The 19,581-nt window shown below is 35.2% G+C and overlaps 1 long non-coding RNA gene across 19 annotated transcripts in view; it reads right to left on the bottom strand.

Moving 5' to 3' along the window:
• The window catches only part of LOC143236702 (uncharacterized), a 326,353-nt gene that overhangs the window by 166,711 nt on the left and 140,061 nt on the right, over positions 1–19,581 (bottom strand). The window contains exon 4 of one of the 19 annotated variants that reach the window (XR_013019687.1): positions 17,675–18,972. The exons of the other annotated variants lie outside the window; for them this stretch is intronic. This is a non-coding gene — a long non-coding RNA (uncharacterized LOC143236702). Of the gene's footprint in view, positions 1–17,674; positions 18,973–19,581 lie in introns of those variants that run through there. 19 annotated transcript variants of the gene reach the window in all.

Here is a 19,581-nt window from a genome sequence, read left to right as displayed (position 1 = left end):
CTTAAACAAGATATTCGCCCCCAGTGGCTCAGCGGTATGTTTGTGGATCTACGACGCTAAAAACCGGGTTTCGATACCTGTGGTGAGAAGAGTACGGATAGCCCATTGTGTAGCTTTGTACTTAATTCAAAACAAGATATTCATATAGAAGTATACTTATATTAGGTCTTTCTAAACGAAAGCCATGATAATAAAATCGTAAACTTGGCTCTACGTACTATTAAAACATTGTTTGTTGTTCTTTTTTGCCAGATTTCTTATTTAACTTCTATGTTAGGACCACAGCGAAATGATAATCAAACATATTTTTGATACACTTAAGACCTTATACTTAATCACATCATAATAATAATGAAACTTTACTATAATAATGAAACTTTACTTCAAGGTACTGACTAAAAATAGATGCATTACACAATACTTTAAGCGAATTTTAAAAAAAAGTTACCTATTTTGATCAAAATGGAAATTAATTTCTGTACACAGTCTCTAAAAGTACTAGTATCCATTGTTACCAACAGATGGCAATAGAAGTAACAAGTTTGAAGAACGAAACGTTACAATTAGGTTCAACAAACACACTATTTTTTATTTATTTACACGCTCGAAAAAACCTTTTGTTTTCTGTCACATGGTTATAATTTTAATAATGTTCGTTTGATATGAAAAGCATGACAAAGAGCATTAAAAGGTTTCTTTTCTAAGATATGTGTTCAAAAAAGAAAGAAACCCTAGTAAATATCGCGTTATTAAATACGTTGTAAGCGAATAGCTAAAATAACTTATACATTTCATCGTTAATATTGTTTTCCACAACAGTAACTTTACTTCTACATGGCACTTGTTAACACAATACCGCAATTCCTTTTATCCGTGTAATTTTTTTTTTTCCACGACACTAACCTTTTCTATGTAATTCTGAGAACTCAACGATTATGAATAACACAAGTGATATTTATATATAACAATTGTTTACACAAAACTACAACCTCTTTCTTTTCATGAAGCTTTTCATTTGTTTAGGAAACTCTGTACAACCAAAAGTTATCCGAGGGTCGCTGGTTCGAATCTCCATCCCACCAAACATGTTCGCTCTCCCAGCCGTGGGGGCGTTATAATGTTACGGTCAATCCCACATTCGTTGGTAAAAGAGTAGCGCAAGTGTTGGCAGTGGATGGTGATAAGTAACTGCCTTCCCTCTGTTCTTACATTGCTAAATTATGGACGACAAGCGCAGATAGCTCTAATGTAACTTTGAGCGAAATTCAAAAAACAAACGAAAGTACTAGCGTATCTTGGAATATTGTGGCCAACTGAATTTTCGAGAATTTCGCCTATAAAAAAAAATGTATATAAATAATTATTTGTAATAATCGTTATTATAGATTGTGTTTTTAATATTAAAATATATTTGCATTAAGAAAGAAAATTGTGTGTATCAATCTTGTTGGAAATTATAATATATTCGATACGCATCGACATTTGATTAACTTATAAATTAAACTTTCCGGCTATTTGAAATCGTAATAAGTTAAGATACGTTACGCAATATATCGTAAACTCGCTCGAAATAAATTATAATACGAAAAAAAAACTGTATTTCTTCATTAGAAATCGCATTTAATATTATTTGATCTGCATGCTTTGATAAGGTTCTTTCATGTTCACAGCATGAGGAACAGGAATTGATGGCTTCGTGTTCTCATTGTGTAAAAGTACAGGTTTTAGACTAACTTCAGATAAGTCGATAAAAGTCTCCATTCTTGAGAATGATGTTCAGTTTCCCCTAATTCTTCTATTAATGTATCAACACTTTTACAGAAACACAAAATTTCTTCCATGCTGTAGTGAGAAGCAAAACTTTGGTAACATGAAACTCTTGTATCTGGAGCTAATAGATTCCATTGCTGTAAACGAAAGTCATGAAGTTTCCCTATGCTAATTTGATAGAGACAAATCATGAATCAAACCATTTAGTTCTTCTTGCGTAATCAGACGAGCCAGTTTATGTTAAGGTATCACAGGAACAGAATCACTAGATGAAGATAATTCATTGTCTTTTTTGCGGAACAACTCTTCTGTTTCCCAATTCGTTGATGGATACACCAGCAGAAGACCATCCCTATGAGGTAGTGGTTTAATTGCAAATACGATATCTGGATATTTAATGTGTTGTTTGCTTGAGTACATAGAAACATTGATCATTCAGAAATAACAATCAGTTGTATTGTTTGCCTGAGTACCTAGAAACATTGATCATTCAAAAATAACAATAAATTAACGATATTTTGGATCACGCCATATCGTAAGAACTGCAAATGGCATAGTTGCTTTCTTTCTATTACATCCATTGTGTTAAACTAGATATGCAAACTGCACAACAGATATGAACAGTCAAGTGTTTTTCTTGATCTCAAATTTTACACCCAAAACAGTGATAGTAACTTACCTTTACCTTGTGTGTGATGTCTTTATTATTTCGTGAAACTGTAATATGTTTCCCAAAAATGTAGTATAAATTATTTGGGTGATTTTTAAACTTTCAAACTCTACTTGAACTGGACGTAACCAGCATTTTAATTGATATTCTAAAAAATATAAATGTATTTATATATTTTTTTAATCTTAGAAACAAAGTTTTGCTGAATTTCATTATATTGCGAGGAAAAAGATCAAACTTTGTTTTAATTGTTTGTGGAGCAAGACGAAGTGACCAAATGAGTAAATGAGAGGCAGCTGAAAATGAGGTGTCTGATTTCGCCCTTTTCACGCTCAGTCGAGGGACTTCTCGAATGTTCTAGCAAACTAAACACCTGAGGGTATCGTGACCCCAGGTGTAGGAGGTGAGCGTGGTGCAAGTTATTACAGTTATATCGAGAGCAACTAGCATGTACGAACAGTAGAATTGGAGTTTTACATCAATATAACACAATCAGTGTTTGAAGTTATCAAAAACGTACGCCTTTAATCTATTAAAATATCCAAGTAAACAAAACTTAACCCACATAAAGATACTGAATTGTGATGATATTTTATATAGTGAGAAAATACTGAGATATTACAATAACTCAAAATCTTCAGGCGATGGATAAATTATTGCTACATTTCTCAAACCAAAAACATCAAATTACACTAGATCACCTGAATTTTCTTCAGAAGCAATTTTTTATTGTCCAGTATAATAACAGAGAGGACCAAAAGTTTCTCATTAAAAGAATAGACCCAATTTAAATATAATGTTAAAGTTCCAACAGAATATTTTAAATTACTTATCATAAATCCTTTAATGTTTCAGAAGAAGCTTAAAAACACTTGTCAACTGTTACTACTGCTAATTTTTCTTTGATCACTTGTGAGGTTTTTCTATTACTCTGTTTACTACAATGTTAAAACCCTTCAGAAAACACTTAATGAAACTATTGTCATCGTTATTACAACATTATTTCGAAATCGAATCTCCCTTTTGAACTCTTAATTAAATTGTTTGTTTGTTTGTTTTTTGAATTTCGCACAATGCTACCCGAGGGCTATCTGTGCTAGCCGTCCCTAATTTAGCAGTGTAAGACTAGAGGGAAGGTAGCTAGTCATCACCACCCACCGTCAACTCTTGGGCTACTCTTTACCAACGAATAGTGGGATTGACCGTAACATTATAACGCCCCCACGGCTGAAAGAGCAAGCATGTTTGGCGCAACGGGGATGCGAACCCGCGACCCTCATATTACGAGTCGCACGCCTTAACACACTTGGCCATGCCGGGCCAGGTGAATTAAATTAGGATATTCTTTATCCAAGTTTAATCCACATTTAACCAGTTTATTGTCGGAAAGAGCTCGTAATAATGTTGTTCTGAAAGTTATCTTCCTATTTGTAAATCTATCATAAAACAAAGGCTTAGGCATGGATATCTTCAACAAAACCAGTACTGAATTTTATCATTATATGTATAAATGTACAATGGAACTAGAATCCATGGTTGTAATGAAGTCTATAAACGTTATCTTGAAACAGCATCTGATTCTGTTACTAGATGTACAAACCAACTAACAAAATGTTCCCGCCAATGCCAGAATTGGGAAGTAATTCTATAAAAGGGGACACAAGCATCCCCACTTCACTAACACACGAACTGTTCATCATGGAAAGAAACACACGCTACACCCGACACTAAATGCCACTTTTGTTTGGCCTTGCTTTCGCTGATGTTGCTACTTACCTGTTTGGAGTCGTATGGTGGTTAGGGTGCTCAACTCGCAATCTGCGGGTCGCGAGTTCGATTCTTTTCACCGATATATCTCGCCCTTTCGACCATAAGGGAGTTATGACTTCATCCTTAATTCCACTTTTCGTTGGTAAAGAGTAGCTGAAGACTTGGTAGCAAGTAATGTTGAGTAATTGTCTTCTGTTTAGTGAATCTTGTTCTATCGCTTTTAAATCAGGAACGGACAGAGAGAGCGTATACCTCTTTAGTAGTTTGAGCGAAATTAAATAACCAAATAAAACTTACAGTCTCATTCTAGGCATTAAGGCAGTAGAATTAGAATAATTGTCAAATTTGAAACAACCGTCCAGTTGTATATTTATTTAACTTTTGGGAGGTTCTTCTACCAAAAATGTCATCGAAGTTGGTTTAACTTATTCCTCACAACAATTCATAAGACAAAGAATTTTTTGTATACTTGTTTGATGTTAACAAAAAAAGCTACACAATAGGCTATTTATTCTGTGTCCACTACGAGTATCGAAACCCAAATTTTACTGTTATAAGCCCATATATTTATCGCTGATTTAGTGGGTGGGAAAACATAGAAGAAAAATATAGTTTAAAATTTATATATAGATCGTAGTACCAAATATTGTCGCCACCTACATTTCTGTTGTGCAGTTGGGATAAATGTTGTTTCCGCATATATACATATATATAATATCGAATCAGAGTTCGATCAGTTAGCAAGTAAGCCCGTACGTAGGATACCTTTTTATTGTACTTCTTTTTTGATTTGGTTTTTTCAATTAGCTAAATTCTCAACTACAGGAAAGTTAATTGCCTAGAAGTTTCGCAAAACGTTACACAGGGACCATTTGCATACGGACCATCCTAAATTTAAATGGATAAACTAGAGGGGAGGAAATTAGTTAACAGCTTCGACTAGTCCTGACCTTCCCTCAACATCCTACTACTAATCTTCTTTGCGTTTAACTTAATGCCATCTGCATGGACTCAATGCTTCTAGTCTGTCCTCGTTAAGTTATGATATAGTGAGTGACATTTCATTCTGATTACTTTGGCTATAAACATTTTTGTTCGTTTGTTGAATTTTACCCAAACCTATTCGAGGACTACCTGTGTCTCTAATTTTGAAGTAATAATCTAGGTGGAGGGTAATTAGTCAACACTACGTACTGCAAACTGCTCTTCAACAACGAAATGTGGGATTCACTGTCACATTATAACATACTCGCATGTTCAGTGATGAGATCGAAACCGAGTCCCTCAGATTGCAAGTCGCGCACTCTAATCGCCAAGCCATGTCAGGCCAATGCCGTTTAAACCAAGCCAAATGTGTAGGGTGTCACAAGGTGTTGGTTTGCCTCAACATGTGTGAGAAGGGTGAGACTTTTCGCAGATTTCTTTGAGGATCAATATGTGCAGAAATAATCACTCCACAGTCAACTACGACACCAAAAAAGTTCTTAAATAAGAAAACGATGTTTGTGTGAGGCTTTATCTTATTGGATGGGCATTTTGTTATTGATAATATACTGATGAAGGCCTTTTCTGGTTTCTTAAAAACCCTCTGCCACTCCTATTAGCACATGCGATATGTTTATAACAACTATATTGTAAACATAAATATATGGTATTATTCCGAGACCTTTCATTGCATTTGCCAAATCACAGAAGGGAACAATACCCATTGAAGCCCTGCAGGAAGCCGGGGGTGATTTCTAAATTTCATCTTTGTTTATCAATTTAAAACTGACAGCACTTGATATCCATCATAGCCAATATCCATTGAATGAGTATGTTCCAGGTTCCTGGAGCCTTTAGTTTTGCTACAAAAATGCCAATATCCATCCAACTACAGTCGTTTTCAGATATCAGTTTCGTGATATCTGATGGATTCTGTGTGTAAATACCTCGGTATTTGAGATTGTGTATATATTTGATCTTCTACTTTCCGTCCTGGAAAGTAGACAGTCTCTGTCCTTACATATGTCTTTTGGCTGAAAGTAGACAGTCTCTGTCCTTACATATGTCTTTTGGCTGAAAGTAGACAGTCTCTGTCCTTACATATGTCTTTTGGCTGAAAGTAGACAGTCTCTGTCCTTACATATGTCTTTTGGCTGAAAGTAGACAGTCTCTGTCCTTACATATGTCTTTTGGCTGAAAGTAGACAGTCTCTGTCCTTACATATGTCTTTTGGCTGAAAGTAGACAGTCTCTGTCCTTACATATGTCTTTTGGCTGATACTTTTTTCATGAATTACTATTAATCTATATCCTTTCAGTGTGTGATGACTTTCAATGGATTAAGCAACACAGTGCTTGATAAGTTTCTGAAGTTCCTCTGTATTTTACCTTCCATCATTGATGAATTATTTCAGGTAGCTCTACTTTCTCTCACATAGTTTCGATTTTCGGGTGTATCACACCATCAGGTTCTAGTGTAGAATCCCACTTTGTTGTCTGAAGAATTCTCTATAATTTGTCGAGTGCCAATGTTGTTTATTATCACAGAAGGAGAGCCTCCTCCTTCTGTATCTGATATTGATAAGGTATATAGCTAGATGAGAGAATCCAACTCTGCTATTCTTCTGAAAGTATCGTTATTGGCTAGAATGCAATTAATATTTTGCAGGATTTCTTCCAAAGATCTTCCATTCACATTTTAGTCAGTGTTAAGCCAGATAGCGTTTTGGACATTAGTGTCACTGACAATGATGACTCTCGTGCCCATATCCATGGAAGGATTCAGCAAACTAGATAATTTCCTTTTCTCTGTAATAATATTACTAGAATATAAATATGTTAACAAGGATGTTAACTACCAGAGGCTTTGCTTCCACGCTGTTTCTAGGAATGATTGTTTGGCAGCATTCAGTGTCGCCATCTAAAAGGATAAAAAGACCTCCGTTCTCGATGGTAAGTTTGTTTTTGAATTTCGTGCAAAGCTACACGAGGGCTATCTGCGCTAGCCGTCCCTAATTTAGAAGTGTAAGACTAGCTAGTCATCACCACCCACCGCAAATTTTTGGGCGACTCTTTTACCAAAGAATAGTGGAATTAGCCTAACATTTTAATGCTCCCAGGCTGAAAGGGCTAGCATGTTTGGTGTGACGGGGATTCGAACCCGCGACCCTCAGATTAAGAGTCGAGCAACCTAACCACCTGGCCATGCAGGGCCATCCTATGGTTGAAAGAATATTCCAACGTATCTGCCATATGATGATTTCTGCTGTAACTTTTTCTTGCACCATTACGACATTGTTCTCATGCAATAGGTTTTCAGTGATCTCTCGTCTAATCCTGTTATTAAGTACATTCCATAATGTTATCTACAGACATTTCTTATTCCCTTTACTTATATTCTTCACTTTCTGTCCTCTTGTCCCTCTTCTCTGAGCCTGGAAGAACATTTTTCATTATGCAACAGAAGTTATGTGAGTTAACAATGTTCGTATTACTGTTGATGGCTCTGTCAACAGCTAAGACAGTTCAGAGATGATACTTACTGCCTCAGGGCTTTCAATGTTGGAGTGAGAGGCACTTCTCATTAGAGTCAATACTCTTCCCACTGTCGCAACGTGTGACTAGCTTTCACTTTCATGTCCATTAAGTTCAAGTTACAACTAGATCACATAAAGGAACTGTTTCTCTCTGCCTAGTTGGAGTCAACCAGGCTTTATCTGTATGTATGTGTTACTTAGTTAATTATTATTTACTTTGTTAACAGTATATTATTTTTTCAGTATCCAAAGTAAATAAGAAGAGTTAGCTCTTTTAACATAAAAAAAAGAAAATGTTAGAGACCTTTAACCGCTGGTCGACACTATAAGAACGTCGCAAACAAACGTAAACGTAGTTAAGTTTAGTATTCTGTGATGAGGAGCAACCTACTTGAAGTAAAAATATATTCTCAAGATGGTTTGTATGGGTATTAAAACTGTAATTAAAATAAGGTACAGAATAACTTTTCGACCTTCTTAGGTCATCTTTAGGTTAACAAAGAGAGTTTGCAAATGTCCGTTTGCTGGGCGCATGACTTAGAGGCGAGAGTGTAAACGAGTACGGGATTGAAGGGGGCGTTTTAATTAGTGTGTGTGTGTGTGTTTTTATAGCAAAGCCACATTAAGCTATCTGCTGAGCCCACCGAGGGGAATTGAACCCCTGATTTTAGTGTTGTAAATCCGGAGACATACCGCTGTACTAGCGGGTGGCTGTTTTAATTAGATGTTAGGTTATTAATTAGTATAGGTATAAAGTTGTTCCTTTATATTGGTTTAATTTTGTTTTTAGTTGTTGTATAATTAGGGCTTCTTTGATTTTGCGTTTGTTTATGTTTGTTTCCCTACTTAGTATCTGGGTGTTTTTTATGGTTATGTTGTGTTTATTTGATTTGTAGTGTTCAAAAACGTATGAAGGTTTTATTTTGTTGTTCTTTGAATCTGGTTTAGATTTTTCTGCTTGTTTCTCCAATATAAAAGTCGTGGCAGTTGTTGCAGTTTATTTTATAAATAATGTTGGTGTTGTGTTTGTCAACGTAGACTTTAGTTTTTTGAATAAATTTCGTGTTTACTTACAAGTTTTTCAAATGTTGATTATATTTTCGCTGATATCGGGAATATGTGTTATGTAGCATGTAAAAATTTGTTGTTTGTTGTTTCTTGGAATTTTTTATTGTTTGTTTGCTGTTGAGTGTGTTGTTGATCTAGGTTGTGCGTATCATTTTTCAACGGTTTTTGGAGGAAATATGTTGATGTTGATGAAGTGTTATTTTATTTTGTTGATTTCATTATTAATTTTATCAGGTGAACATAGTTTTGTGGCTGTGTTTATTTGGTTTCTTAATATGTTGAGTTTTTGTTTTGTTTCATTGCTAAGTCCAAGGAGGTGTATAGTTCAGTGTGGGTGATTTTTCTGTGGATTTCTCTTTCGAATTACGTATCGATTAATGTGATCTTGAGGTTAAGAAATGCTATTTGGTTAGTTTTTTTTCCTGTTCACAGGTGAACTTAATATTGGGGTGTATCGAGTTAACATGATTGAAAAAACTAAGTGTGTGTTCTGTAAATGTGAATACAGAAATTGTATCATCAACATACCTCTACCAGTATAGTGGTGGGTTTAAGGCTGAATTAATCGCTTGAGATTCAATCTGTGTCACGAAAATGTTGACTAGACCTAGTGACACGGGATTACTCATATTTGGGCCATTTATTTGTAGGCAGTTTTGATTATTGAACACAAACTTATTTTTGGTGGTAGTGAATTCTATAAGGGTTGCTAATTGGTTGCTGGGGGTGTGTATGTGCTGGGGGTTGGGGTCTTGGATATAAAGCTCTAAAGCTGTCTTGTAGGCCTGGGACTTCTGTGAAGAGGAAGATTACATCAAAACTGGCCATTAAAACTTTATGGTTTAGTTGTTTAAGAACAAATTTAAAGTTAAAAGAGACTTTGAAAAAGGACCCGGTTAATGTTACATATTTAGCAAATGCCCACGCTATATATTTTCCGAGGTTGTAGTTAAATGATTCATAGGTCGACATTATGGGCCGTAGTGGACAATCTGGTTTGTGAGGTTTGGGGGTGCCGTATAGTTACGGTGTGCTTGAGTGGCCCTGCGCAGGGAAGAATAAAGGTTTTCTGATATTGTGTTGTTGTTGGATTTGTGTGTATTGGTTTAAATTTGTTTGTATCTGATAAGATGTTATTCGTTTTTTTGAAAGTATTCATTTGTGTTCATTATAATTATAGCATTGTCTTTATCTGCTTTTAGAATTTTGATGTTGTTGTCTTGTTTTAGGTTGTTTATAGGATTAATATTTTTCCGTGTGAGGTTGTTTTTTAGTTTTATTTTCTGTGAAATCATGTTGATCGTTTTGCGTGAAAATTCTTTGAAAAAATTGTTTCGGGGAAATAGATGTTTTAAGTTCTACCTGGAAAAACAGGTTGTTTGTTGTCAATGGAAATGTTGTCGAAGTTATGTTCTTTCTGGTGGTTGGTTTTATTTATACCTATACTAACACCTTCATACTTATACTAACTTATAACCTAGCATCTAACTACAAGATACAATCCCGTACCCGTTTACACTCTAGTCCATAAGACATGCGACCGGCAACAGTCAGTTGCAAACTCTCTTTGTTAACCTGAATATGACCTAAAAAAGTCGAAACGTTGTTCTGTACTTTATTTTAATTACAGTTTTAATACCCATATCAGCCGTCTTAAGAATACATAAGTTTAGTAATGATAATATATAATATAATTGTTTGCATAAACTCGGTAACTTAATGTAATATGATTAAATACAATTTTTTAAACGGCGGAACTAAAGGTAGGTATTTGCTTGACATTGTTTTAATATTAAGTAATAGTAACAGCGTTGACCTAATTAAATTCATGTAGTTTAATTCGAAACATTTAATATATCTCATATCTAAAGTTACTACTTTAATTTTTCCGAACGTGCATTACGTCTGGTTAAACAAGAATAACATAATAGAAATGCCATTTACAGGTTCCTGTACTCTTCTCTCAAGTAGCAATTACACATTTATACTGATATTTATTTTATGTTACGGTGGCAGTCATCATCCGGGTCATTAAGCACCAGTTTTGTGTGTTAAAGTGCTTATTTTAGCGTACAGTTAAAAAGAAAAGGCTGGTTTCATGAAGTAACCGTCTAGACGCACCACGTGACATACTTGTCTGATTAAATAAATAATAATGTACGTGTACGACATCCCACCTGAATAAAGTATTAAAAAGTGCCAACAGCCCAGCCAGATAACATCTGCAGTCTCTCTTCTGCAACAGGCAGCAAGAAATTTAAAAGCATTATTCAATAAAATACAAAAAAATATATTTTTTCTTTTACTTAAATCTCAAGGAGACGCGAATTTAAATCATCTTCGATTAGGAGTTTGTTTGTTTCCTTTGAATTTCGCGCAAAGCTACACGAGGGCCACCTGCGCTAGCCGTCTCTAATTTAGCAGTGTAAGACTCGAGGGAAGGCAGCTAGTCATCACCACCCACCGCCAACTCTTGGGCTGCTCTTTTACCAACGAATAGTGGGACTGATCGTCACATTATAGACCCCCCACGGCTGAAAGGGCGAGCATGTTTGGTGCGACGGGGATTCGAACCCGCGACCCTCAGATTACGAGTCGAGTGCCTTAACCATCTGGTCATGCCGGGCCTCTCGACTAGGAACACCATATTTTATGATTCTTATATCAACGTAGACTTTAAACAAAACGCTTAAAAATTCACAATTCTTCAAAAAACACAAACAACCCCAATAAGTTCACTTCACAATTTTTGTTTCTCAGTCAGTACCTTTTATCTTAATATTCCTAGCAACTACGATGCATATCACTGGGGATCTGGATCACTCCTGTTTTGAAGGATAACTTATGTTTTCCAACCATTACTTGAAACAAGCTCTGTATGGCGAACATGCCACAGATTATTCTGAAAATAATAATAACTAATCAACATCCTGTTCATAAGTGCTATGTGAACAGTATTTCTTCGTCATTTTGTTTAATTTGTAAACACTTCTGCTTTAACGGTTTTTAATGATCCTAATATATATGACGATATTGACTTGCAGCATTCTAGAATAGTTCATTGTTTTTCTTATACGTTTCTCTGTATCAAATATTTAGCTTTCAAACAACAGTATTATTATCAGGACAAAAAACGAATCACCAGAAATAAATAGAGACACTTTTAAGAGCTGCAAGCATGTAGGTTGTATTTATGTAGGCAACACTTGCCCAGTTTTACACTAATTATCTTGATTACTCTCAGTGATTAAAATTGATTTCTTAATAAGAGATGTATCCAATACGTAATACGTACTAGCACAAAGCGGTTACGAAAGACCTATTACAGTATGTAACAAAATTTTTACTTTTTCTTGTCCCTGGGCAGAAAGTGTTATTTCCCAATTACTTATGCCTGAAGTAAATAGAAAACACCTATTTTTCTCTTCAAACTTTTCTTTTGTGATATGGGAGCGTATAACGAAAACATGATGGGAGACTGTATTTGGGGGCTGATACGTGAAAGTGATTTACATCACAGTCACAAATCTCGTAAAACTACTCACTTCTGAACATTTTTGTATAACTTTAGTATAAACACATGTAAATATTGAATCATATGTTGTTTTATTGAGGCCTTATGTAAATGAAAATGTGCAAATTTGCCCATTTTTACATAGAAAATAGGTTAATTTCTAAATTTCATTGTCGAGGTCACAAAAGCAAAGTTTGAGGGGAATAATGGCCATTTTCTGTACTTTTACAACATAAGCAATTAAGAAATAACACTTACTATCCAGGAAGAAAATTTGTGTTACATAGTGTTATTGTACATGTTTATTAAAACTAGAAATGAATACCAAAAATGAGAATAAGACTTCTAAGTGTAGCTACAGTATTCCATTCTGTTGTTCAATGTCTTTAGGCATTTCTACGGATTATAAAATTGACCAATATACTTTTAAAATCACACGGATAGGAACTATATGACTTGGAATACTGCACTATAGAATTTTTGGATTATTCTACATTTTGATTTTTTTGTTGTTTAAGAATTATAATATCAAGTTATAGTAAATCAGGTACACTAGTCTGTTTTGTGTATTTCACCACGAAGTCAAAAAAGCGATCAAAGTACATAGCAAACAGAACACTGACAAGCCACTTTATTAGAACTTACCATCTTCTTCACACAATTGTAGAACACTGAATGACAGGAAGTTTATGATTTCGTCTGGCGAATTGTTTCATCTTTACCACCACCTACTGTAAAAATGTAAACAAAATCGCATGGGACACTTGACCCGGCTTATATTGTATCGACGTTAAAGGTCCAGTCGCAACCCAATGAATAACATGGTTGACTGTGTAGCTCATACTTCGTGGTTCACGTCTTATTTGTACCTATATATATATATACACATTGCAGACTGTATCTTAGGGCCGTGATTGTGGTACGTCTGCAAAATAGCCAAGGGTTGGTATGTGTGTGAGATGCTCATGTCGACTAGCTAGCTGCCTTCTTCAGAGTCTATCACCTCAAAATTAGGTCCACATAACCAAACTGCAGCTTAGCGCGAAATACAATACGAAACACTAAACAAAAACCAATGCTAAAGCTTGTGTGAGAAATAATCTCGCGGCAGGAGTTGAACCCTTAGGTAATTTTAGAAGAGCCAATACATCCAATGCGGATATATGCCCATTCCACAATGCTTTAGCATCGTGGATATCTGTCTTGAGTAAAGAGGACTTTTCAAAACGATAATACCCGATTGTCTTAAATCGGCTGTAAAAACACGATCACTGACTCCCAGTTCGACTGAACATCTTTAGGATAAACGTCACAGTAAGTGACGGATGTAAAGTCTGTGCTACAACAGGAAGTTTTTGCAGGTAAAGGTGGGGCAACTCAGTATGAGGATTTGCATCCTAATAGAACTCAGTAACGCTCCGTATGTAAGTCAAAGATGTGCAAAACAACATCTAGAAAGTCATCCAGCCACTTGTCTTTGGACCAGCTTTGCACATCACAGGATAACCGTAATCCAAACAAGACACAATGTTTAATTTGAAAATCTAACCTCCAAGCACCATTTAATTAAATAAATTGCAGTAGATAAATTATCATTATTTATATACGAGGGTGCAGATTTAACAAAGTAACTTAAATAGATCATATTACATACAGCATAATGTTTTGTTTTGACTGTATTTTTATTACTTGATATAACGTAGCTTTCGGGTGTGTCTGTGTGTTTTACTTTGTTAAATCTGCACTCTCGTATATAAATAATGATAATTTATCTATTGCAACTTGTTTAATTACAGTTATACCATCTCCCCACCCTCCAGTGGCACAGGGTTATGCCTGCGGACTTCATCGCTAAAATCCGGGTCTCGATATCTGTGGTGGGCAGAGAACAGATCACCCATTGTGTTACTTTGTGTTTAATTTCAAACAGAAAATAGTTACACCACTGAACTACTTATGTCACGAATATCTAATAACACATAAACTTCAAGATCATGCAGCTGTTTAACTGACGTTAATCAAAAATTCACATCACATTCAGTGAAGATGAGTATACGCTTGAAGAGGTACTTACCTTTTTACGGTAAACAAGTATAATCTAATGTTAATAAAACCTAAACAGAATGCTTAAATCTGCCAATCTGAGTTATTTGATGCTGAGTTAACTTATATATAAAAATCGTCCTTCTTTGTACAGTTTTAATTCTTGACCAACAGCATTTAACAGCTTTCTCTGTTGATGTGTTATACGAAAATGCCATTTGTGGAATTGTTATATACGGCAACGCAGCACTACAGTATTTAAACAATCCGATTACTTCAAAGAAACTTAATTACAAACTATCTCAACATCGTACCATACAAACATGTTCATTTCCAGATATAACCAAGGCTATACGTAGCTGGACGTTTAGTCGTAGCGTGGAGTAAGAATGAAACATCCGTTTTTGTTGGATACTTTCGAGATACGTAAACAGATTCATCAGGTTTATCAGAATGCTGTGCAGTAGAGGATATAAAGTTTCTAAGAACAGCCAGAGCGATCTATGCATAGAACTGGAGTGGAAAGTTTAAAAAGAGATACTGCATAGTTAATGGTTGTTTCACAACCATTCATTCTTCAGTACTTGATCAGGAAAGAAAGCAACACGGAACACGTTTTAGGGTAATCTTAAACCAAACCTATAAAGCTAGTATTAGTCGCTGTGCAAACAATTTAGAAACTTACAGCATCTAGAACACATTAAAACAAATAAGTTATCATTGCGAACCTTTGTGGTGTCTCCGCCAAAGGTACACATCGCTTAATAAGGGTTAAGATATTCATAAACAAAATTCGTTTACTTTATACTTGGAAGATATTTTGAATACGGTCATAAATGATACATAGTGGTAATGAAAAGTTTCATTTTTTTAAATAATAGCTTTTGTTATGGACAGAGCAGAAATTATTCTAAGCGCAATATGTTGGATTCTCTAGATCGCTTTACTGGAATTGTTTTCAAAATGACTATTCTTAAATTGACTGGTGATAGATTATCAACAGGTGTTATAGTCACATTTATTTTTATCTTTTGGGGTGGATTAGCCGTCTAGTAAAGCTCTGGATTTTGAAGCTAGTAAGCGGGTTGGAATCCGTGCAATATCACAAAATATCTTTCACACTTTAAGCTGTGGGAGCGTTATAAGAGTAATAGTCAATTCCTTAACGTAGGTGGTTAGTGGTAGGATGATATTGACTGATTGCTTTCCTCAAAAATGGCGTAAGATAGTCTTAGCAGCTTTGTCTGATTTGTTTGTTTGTTTTTGAAATTCGCACAAAGCTACTCGAGTGTTATCTGTGCTAGCCGTCCCTAATCTAGCAGTGTAAGACTAGAGGGAAAGGCAGCTAATCATCACCACCCACCGTCAACTCTTGGGCTACTCTTTTACCAACAAATAGTGGGATTGACCGTAACTTTATAACGCCCCCCGCGGCTGAAAGGACGAGCATGTTTGGCGCGACGGGGATGCGAACCCACGACCCTCAGATTACGAGTCGCACGCCTTAACACGCTTGGCCAGCAGCTTTGTCATTAATATAAAATAGCAGCATGTTATTATTTTTTCCTTTTATAGAGAATTTTGTATAGAAATTTAGTATATCATACCATATTAAGTATAGATATTTCAAGATCTTTCTCCTCTTTTACACGATAAGAGTTACACAGTCTTGAATCTTTTATCTATCCAGATGATTTACACCCGAAAAACGTTATCACGCTTCCAATATTTTTACTTTATCAATAAATTACAAACCACAACAAGAAACGAATAACGTGTGATTTACTTTTTTTTTTTTGGGGGGGGGAGAAGAAGGGGCAAGCACGAGTTAAAAATGACTCCCTCCAAGTCAAGTGTAATTTCATGTCTTTGTTTACCTTTAATTTAAGGTTCGATACCCCCAGTGGACAGAGCCCAGGTATCCAACTGTGTAGCTTTGCGTTCAGAAAACAACATTCATTGTATATTCACTATAGTTCGCGCAAAGCTACTGAAAGGATATCTGTGGTAGTCGTATGTAACTTGGAAGTTAACAGACTACTCAAACCATTCTTTTCAAACTAGATAAGGGGATCTGACCCTCATTCACGACCTCAAAGTGAGAAGAGCGATTTACTTATTTACTTGTTCTAGGAGGCCGTGAATCACATAAACTGAATTTTACACGCTCAAATATATGTACTGCAAGAACGATACCGAACTAGTAAACAGGTTTTCAAGAACCTATCATTTTGCTTGTTAAGCATAAAGCTACACAAAAAGTGTAGTATCATATCCAGAGTTTTAGCATAATAAGCCCTCAAATTTACCGCTGAGTCACCAGTACTAAATGCAATGAGTTTCGAAGATTAATTGAAACAACTGAAGTAAGAAGAGAGAGAGTAGTTTACTTAAGTGATTCTTGATAAAAATCCTATGAGAAACTATATTTAAAACTAGAAACTTCGACTTGAAAGTGTTTATTTACATAGTTAACTTAAAGAAACACTGCTTAAACAAAACGCTGTAATCAGAGCACAATACTCACTTGCTCAGTATTTTATAACAAGGACTGAATTTTTATTACTCTCTGGGAACTAGATACAACTATTATGGTACTACTCTCTTCTACCATTACAGTATTGAAGATTTTGCTAACTAAATAATAAATTTTTGGTTCAGGTTGTGATCTAAAATCTTACCATTAAAACTTGTGAAGTAATTATTCAGATTACGCTTATCCATTACCTGATTAACATTTATTGATACATGTATATTTCTGTTATATATAACGAACCAAATTCTACTTTTATGCTACGGAAAAACATGATTTATCATCAAAATTCACACAAGTGACTGTGTAAAACTGCACACATCACAACTTCAATACTTACAAGAATATAGTCTTTCCTTTATCTTCATGGAGAAAATATTTTCTAAATCGTTTAGATAACTTACAATTTATAATTCTGTGTTTGAGCTTAAAATCTCACGAGTCAAAAACTAATTTTACTCAGTACCAAGCTTTTAAAAACACAGGAAGTTCAATTGTGATGTTCAGATTACAAGATAACAGATTTATTGACTCATCTTAACTATATTTTCTACGTGTAATAATATTCCAAGATCCTGTCCCCCTGTGGCACAACGGTATGTCTGGGAACTTACAATGCTAGAATCCGGGTTTCGATACCAATGGTTGGCAAAGCACAAATAACCATTTGTGTAACTTTGTGCTCAATTACAAACAACAACAACAATCCAAGCGTCTGTAGCCTATATCCCAGAAATGTCTGGTAACTTCCCATGTTGAACATTGTGTTTATACATTATGTCAAAAGAGTGGGGTTTATACTACAAGTACTTTCAAGGACGTAACCGAACGTTTTAAACACGTTCATATTCTACAGTCTTTTTTCAAGCAATCATTATAATTCATTGACTGTATAAGAAACAGCAAACATGTGCAGCTTCAACGTGATATTATCCCAACCATCTACTTTCATTTATAAGACAGCAGAGACTATTCTCAAAACTGGAAGATTTATCTTCGTTACACTCGCTCAAAGACACTGGAAGCCAAAACTGAAACAAACAGTAGTTCAATAGCTAAATGATCAGATATTCTTCATAACAGTTTATAAGTAGCTACAAAGATTTTACAGGTTGTTAGACTGACTGATGGAAAGTTATCTCCGACTAACCTTCATAATAAGCACTGGCCATTACTAAGAAGTCCTGTGTAAACGATACTAAACAACGAAGTTAAACCTTACTCACCAAACCAATGGAACTCGTAATTAGTCCTAGCTTTGTAGCTAAATCTGATTGTCGAAGAAAAACGCTTTCTAGCCCAGTACTTTCGATGTGCACGATAATCACTTATGCAGGCTTTATTTTTGTTCTTCGTGCAATTTTTTATTAATCTGAAGATCGAGCGATGTATTATTATGCATTAAATGGTTATTGAAAAGCTATTAAACTGTTTAGTGAGGCTTTAATTGGGAACTGTAAATCACAAACTATGATAACTTTACACATTGTATTCTTTAATAGCTCAGTACAAAGCTGGTGTGTGAATGTATGTACAAATGACATACTACCATCAGCTAATAACACTAAGTATTTGAACAGTCAATGATCATATATTAAAATCTTTAATGCTTGAACTCGTGAATGCTTAAAAATATAGGACACTAAATATTGTTACTATGACATTTAATAAAAACACACGAATTCTGAAGCATAAAACTGGTTCGTTTAAAACCACTGCATGGCTGTTTTCACATAATAGCGTCACATGTTTTCAACAACACAGAACCCCCACTTTCACCGCTTCTGTTATAACTAAGCTCTATCTCAGTCAATTTCGCAGAATCTTTTACGGCCATTGAAATAGCTGTGTGTTACACAGTTTTCTAAACGTGGATCGCATCTTTCTTTGGCCTTGCAGGAAAGGTTATTCTACACTATATTAAACAATCACAGCGTGAAAATTACACAACACCACAGGAGATATAACATACTTTAGTTATACCAGTGAAGTATTTGTTTCCATAGAAACAGAAGAAATGTTGTATTGTCTGTTTATCTATTTTATTCATTCCATGGCTCATTTCTACAGTTTCATGACAGCATCTAGAAATAAATTAACAAAATAAAACGTTTGGTCAAAAATGATGTAAAAAGTTAAAGATTCGTTACATTCAAATCCTAACACACCAGTGACAAGTACATTTTTCTTCACAAACATAAAACAAAGTAAATTTCAATTTATTTGTTGTTTATTTCACTGAATTACACCGATCTAAAAAGAAAAGAAAAGAGAACTCTTGATTAACATGTTAAAAATACGCAGATTCAAAGCGTGATAAAATTGGCCATCCTCAAAAGGTAATGGCATGGCCAGGTGGTTAAGACGCTCGACTCGTAATCTGAGGGTTGCAGGTTCAAATCCTCGTCCTACCCAAAATGCTTGCCCTTACAGCCGTAGAGGCGTTATAATGTTACGATCAATCCCACTTTTGCTTTGTAAAATAGTAGACCAAGAGTTGACAGTGGGTGGCGATGACTAGCTGGCTTCTATCTAATCTTACACTGCTAAATTAGGGACGGCTAGGGCAGACAGCCCTCATGTAGCTTTGCGCGAAATTCAAAAACAATATTTCGGCTACGTTTCCTTGTTTAAGAACAATGGGAAAACCAACGCAGCGTTCAGCACTTTCCTACATTCTATGCATTTCTTAC

The sequence above is a fragment of the Tachypleus tridentatus genome, chromosome 13 (assembly GCF_004210375.1).
Source record: "Tachypleus tridentatus isolate NWPU-2018 chromosome 13, ASM421037v1, whole genome shotgun sequence".
Classification (NCBI taxonomy): Eukaryota; Metazoa; Arthropoda; class Merostomata; order Xiphosura; family Limulidae; genus Tachypleus; species Tachypleus tridentatus.
Note: the sequence above shows the minus strand (reverse complement) of the source record. Positions and strands in the feature narration are given on the sequence as shown.